The sequence below is a fragment of the Elephantulus edwardii genome, unplaced genomic scaffold (genome assembly GCF_000299155.1).
Source record: "Elephantulus edwardii isolate Elephantulus edwardi_28Jun2011 unplaced genomic scaffold, EleEdw1.0 scaffold00058, whole genome shotgun sequence".
NCBI classification, from domain to species: Eukaryota; Metazoa; Chordata; class Mammalia; order Macroscelidea; family Macroscelididae; genus Elephantulus; species Elephantulus edwardii.
Window position 1 is genome coordinate 17,409,752 of NW_006399808.1, and position 6,439 is coordinate 17,416,190.

The window sequence follows — 6,439 nt, forward strand, 5'->3', positions numbered from 1 at the left end:
CAGTCCTTGACCTTCTGCAGCAAGTGCTTCAGGTCCTCCTCAGTTTCAGCAAGCAGGGTTGTGTCATCTGCATAACTCAGATTGTTGATAGATCTTCCAACATTAGAAAAGGTACAATTTCCCAGAAAGGACATCTAGTAGAGTGAGTGGCCCACCTCAGATTATTTTAAGCTGGCAACTAACAATAACATCATAAAAATAAGAATTGTCAACAATTTGGGCAAACACAATAGAAACAACCTAATACTTATCAATAAAAGCTTCACATAATGTTGAGAAAGCAGCAGGCAGCTTCAAACAACTGTGAAAAAAACAGTCTCAAAAAAAAAAGCAGAGCATAATGCAGAACAAATGAATACCCCAGAGTCAGGAAGGCAAAAGATAAATATTAATGTGGAGGCATTCAAATAGCTATGGAAGAAAGTACAATTGATGGAAGAAACAATGCAAGCCAGAAATAAAGGGAATACCTTAGAAGCAGGAGTGGTAAAACACATGCTTCTGGGAACTCTATGAACTTTAATAAATGTTGATAGTTGTAGAGGGGCTTCAGGGCTTTTGTTCATAGGGTCACTATGAGTTGTGTTTGACTCAAAGGCAATTAGCAGCAATCAACAACAACCCTAGAAGCAGAGAACTAGAAGAATTATTTTAAAAACTACAGAAGAAAGTACAAATGGTGGAAAAAACAGTGGAAGCCATTAAGGAAGTAAACACTCAGGTGACAGGGAGCAAGACATATTAGTGAGGAGGAATTTGCACAACTACAGAAGAAAATGCAAATGATGGAAGAATTGAAACTATAGAAATATAAGGGATTGTTATTAAGTGCCCTTGCATCAAGTACGACTCATAATGTGACCCAATGAACAAACGACCTAAACCCTGTTCTATAACTATGATCGTTTCTCTCTATTCAGAGTTTCCAGAGGCATTTGGTTTAAGAAGTGGATGCCACTCTTGCTTCCAAACACTGTCCCCAATGAGTAACCATTAGGGCATTTGACACACCTATGGCACAGTGTTCAGCAATCACACCAACCCCAAATTACTTTAGTACAGCAAATAGACCACTTCTGTAACACTTAGAAGAATGTTCATTCCAAAATCAACTAACACTAGGCCTGAGGGCCGCAGCCAGAGGACCCTACCACTTTTATAATACAGGCATGCCCGCCAGGTGCCAGTTGACTGTAAACAGAGAGACTTCCAGCCCACAACTCATTGTTAGCTAAATCAGCCATATCCAATTGGTTGACACCTGATTGTGGATGGGGAAAAAAAAACCAACCCACAACAAAAACCAACCAAACATTCCATACATGACCCTCATTAAGACACAAGAAACCATCTTCCAGGATCCAGCCACTTCTCACGCACCAATCCTTGGAGAAAGACAATATGCTATGGAGGGTGGAGGGACAGCAGAAGAGAGGAAGACCCTCTCAATAAGATATATTTATTCAGTGACTGGGGTAATGGGGATAGGTGTGTCAGAGACAATAATGTTGGCACAGGATAGAGCAGGTTCAGAGATTTTGTACATAGCGTCGCTATGAGTCACAAGTAACTTGACGGCACATAACAACATATGCAGATGATATGATAGTGTACACAAAACCCCGAGGACTCAGCAAAAACAACAAAAAAGAGCTAGTGGACCGATTTAGTAGAGTGGCATATTACAAGATCAATATACAAAAGTCAGTGGGATTCCTCTACAGTAACAAAACAGAGTAAGAGAACCAAGAAAACAATATCATTTACTATAGCTAACCACAAATAGGGTTGTTTGGGAATGAATCCAACTAGAGACACAAAAGACCTGTACAAAGAAAACTACAAAATATTTTTGTGAGACACAATAAAAGACCTACATAAATGGTAAAATGTTCCCTGTTGATGAATAGGAAGACTCAATATAGTGAAAATGACAATCCTACCAAAAGCAATCTACATGTCCAATGAAATGCCAATCCAGATATCAAATTCATTTTTAAAGGAGACCAAATGGGAAATTTTCAAGTTTATTTGGAGAGGAAAGAGACCTCCAAATAAGCAAATCACTTCTGTAAAACAAAAAATGAAGTGAAAAGCATCGTACTCCCTGACCTCAAAACCTGCTACATAGCTGTAATAACCAAAACAGCATAGTACTGGTACAATGTCAGGCACATAGACCAATGGAATAGAATAGAGAACCCAGAAGTGGATCCATCTATCTATGGTCAACTGATACTCAACAAAGAAACAAAACCTATCAAATAGGGAAATGACAACCTCTTCAACAAATGGCGCTGGCAAAACTGAACTGCTACCTGCAGAAAGCTGAAACAGGACCCACATCTCACACCATATAAAAAAATAAACTCAAGGTGGATCACAGATCTGGGGGTAAGTCCAAAACCTTAAAGATAGTAAAAAACAAAATAGTAACAAGCTTAGAAGGCCTAGCTTATGGTATAAAGAAGCTGACAAATACAGCTAGAAATGTACAACCAGGAAAGAAGAAAATTAATGAATGAGTATATAAAAAATTGTTTCCAAAGAGTGAAAAAGAACTTAGAAATTGGGAAAAAACATTTGGCAATACCATCTCTGACAAGGTTCTCACAGCAAAATTTTACAGACTACTACAGGGCCTCCACAAGACAGATAAGCAATTATAAAATGGGCAAAAGACATGGAAAACTTTCACAGAGGAAGACTTTCGGTTGGCCAACAAACAAACAAAAATACTCAAAATCACTTGTAATAAGAGAAACATCAAAACCACAATGAGATACTATTTTATCCCAGTAAAAGCGGCAAAGTTTAATAGGACAGCAAACAATAAATGTTGGAAGGATGTGAAGAGGTGGGAATGCTCATAAATTGTTGGTGGGATTGTGAAATAGTACCACCACTCTGGAAGTACACAAAAAGCTGAACATAGAAAGTCCTTATGACCCACCTGTTCCACTGCTAGGAATATACCCAAGGAAATTAGAACTAAGACACAAAAGGAAACTTGTACATCAAAGTTCATAGCAGCATTATTCACCATCACCAGAACAGGAAACAGACCAAATGTCCAATCACAACCAAATAGCTTAAGAAATTGTGGTGACAGAAATACCCAGTTACATCTCTCTTTTAGACGGTTCTCTCCCTCCTCTGCTTCAGTGCAGTATACATTATTGAACCCATCTTACTCAGTGTCTCCCTAACCCCAAGGACAGTCCCATTTCTGTCATCACAGGAGACTAGAGCGAGGGCTGCATGGTGGAGGGGACCTGGGGGAGGGTTTGTAAAACAATGAAAGAATCTTTTCTTTTACTTTTCCATAATTTTTGGACTCATGTACTTATAACTTGTTAGTCAAATTTGTGTCTTCTAGGTTGCAACACCCCCATGATACATCTTGAAGGATATGTACATGTACAGCCAAGCACAATCAATAAGAGTGCATCTGAATTCCAAAATCAATCTCCATAATAGTCTATGTGTTTCCTACTGCCAAAGGGGCCCTTTAGAGTAGTGAGAGAAGATCTTCACCCTGAAACCCACAGCGTCCCTTTTCAGCAGGAAGTAGCTAAGAGAATACGCCGTCCCCTTTTCCTTATGACTCAGGGTGAAGTCTCTCTCAGGGAGGAGTGATAGGGAATGGCAAAGGATACACTGACAAAGAAGATTAATCAGAACTGGCTTTGACAAGCACTGTGGCATTTGGACAAGAACAAACTGGGAGGAGGGTAGAGAGAATAGTGCAACAATGAATGAGTGGAAGCCCAAAATCTCTGTAAATGTTTATGAAAATTAATAAAATATAATTATAGAAAAAAAAAGAAATTGTGGTACATCACATGGTGAAATACTATCTAGCACTCAGGGGCAATGATTATGAGAAATACTACATAACTTTAGAGAGCCTGGAGAACATTATACTGAGTGAACTAACTGAGTCTCATAAGAATACCACATAAGACCACTATAGTAAAAATAGAAGGATAACCATTAAAATGTGTGTGGAATTCCAAGAGGGAAAGGGATAAAGGATGGGAACAAAGGAGTAAGGATGGGCAGGGGAGAAATCACAGGGTTGCACAAATTGGTGGGTGCAGGAAGGAGTTAAAGAAAAGATCATCAGGGAAATATCATCAGGGACCTGAAAATACTGGGTAATGGTGAGCATAGTTCAATGGTGATTAACTTTATAAATCACAATGTAAGGAATGATTGTATGAAACAATGTCAATAAAGGAAAGTGTGAAACATAATGTGTCTGAATTTTGGGAGAAAAAGATACTTGCAATGAATAAATCACTGAGTACACACCAAAAAAAAAGTTCAGAAGATAAAGGGTTAGAAAAACGAGAGCATAGAAAATGTTGACATGTGAAATTGTCACGAAGATTACTGAATTAACTTCCTTAGAAATTGTTAAATGAGAACCTTGTCTGTTGTCTAAGCTTTCTGAAAATATTTTCATTGCCGAAATAAAAATTTTGGAAGAAAAAAATTCAAACCCTAACTAAGTAAGATTGATTTGTAAGGTGATAGAGGGTTCTGGGATTAAAAATTAACCAATAAAAACAGCCAACTCCCTAGAAATGTCACAAATCTGAAACAGCACTTTCTAAAACAACCTCAACCTCACTGCTATTGAGTCAGAACCTACACATAGCTGAGCTTTTGTTGTGGTTCCAATACTGTAAGTCACATGAGAGGAGATTGCCAATCTTTCCCTTTTGGAGCCATTGATGGATTCAAACTGCCCAAGAGTGACTGCCTCTTTGGTACTGCAACTAGCTATGGACTAGGCCACCAGAGCTCCCTAAATATATAAAGCTGTTGGCAGTTAACAGAGACAAGTTGAGGTCCACAATTACAGAAATAATGGTAGAACCTAATGAGAAAATTTAGTACAATAGGAAATGTGCACTCCAATGGGCTTAGCCATCAAGTAAAAGGTTTTCATTACCCATTGCCACAGATTCAATTCCAATCCTTAGAAATTGTATGTTGTCATATGCTGTCAAGTTGACTAGGACTCATGGAAATCCTATGAACAATGGATCTGAACTCTGTCCTATCTGGTGCCATCCTCACCATCTCTGATACACTTGCACCTGTTATTAAAGTCACTGTGTCTAGTTGAGGGTTTTCCTCTCTCTTGCTGACCCTCTACTTCTCTAAACATAATGTCATTTTCCAAGGACTAGTCCCTTCTAACAACATGCCCGAAGTAAATGAGGGAAAGCTTCACCATAACTGCCTCCAAGGGGCACCCTGGTTTTACGTTCTGAAGAGATAACTGCCCCTTAGTGGTTCTGAAACTTTGTAAGTATTACAGAAGTAGACTGAAGAGTCCAAATTTTCACTTCCCAGTACAATGTTTAACCTACTGAACCACCAGGGCTCTTCATTTAGTGTACTCTTCTTATTTGCCATTGAGTCAGAACTGACCCTCCAGTGAGTTTTCAGAGGCAGTTAATCACATGGGAAAAGATTGCCTATCCTTCTCTCGTAGAGCAGCTGGTAAATTTGAATTATATGCCCTTGGGATTACAGTGCAACTTATTACAACTTAGACCATTAGAGCTTCATCTTTTTTCATAATACATGGTAATAGTTACAAAATTGATGTCACCATAGGTCAATTTTTAGTACATATGAAACACTACAATAAAATTAGAGAATATCTACAGATACTTACAAAAAGCATTTTCATAGGGCTACACACTTGAACAATGTCTAGACTATAATTTCTAATAATTTCAATAATTTCTAAATAAATGAAAGCTGCCTGTAAGACTTTGTGGGTGGTAAAAAACAGAAGTGCTATATTAGAAGCATATATGTTAATGCACATACTTGGATTCTATTTTTCTAATTTTCTCATTTTTCTAATATTTCTTCTAATTTTTCCTAAAGAAAATAGAAGAGTAAAATAAATTAGAAAAATGGAAATGGATAGAAAATTAAAGCTTAATAAAAAAACCAGTATGTCTAACATCATGAAGACAAAGATTTTTTTCCACTGGGCCATTTGGCAGCATCATGAGAGATGAAGAGAAGATTGAGACTGTTAACAATGTCAGCTTGCTCAGTTCCACAATCATCATTCTTGTCAGTTGTTGTTGCTAGGTGCAGTAGTGTCAAGTACAACTCACAGAGACTCTATGAACAAAATACCTGAACCCTCTTCTATCCTGCACCATACTCACACTACCTTACACATTCTAGTCCATTGCTGCAGTCATTGTGTCAATCCACCTGGTTGAGTATCTTCCTCTCCTTCTCCAACCCTCCACCTTTCCCAGTATCATGACCTTCTCCACGGAATAGCTCCTCCTAGCAACATGCACAAAATATGTGAGGTAAAGCCACATCCTTCTTGCCTTCAAAAAAAGCACTCCAGCTTCACCCTCTCCAAGACATCTGTTCTCTTGGCCGT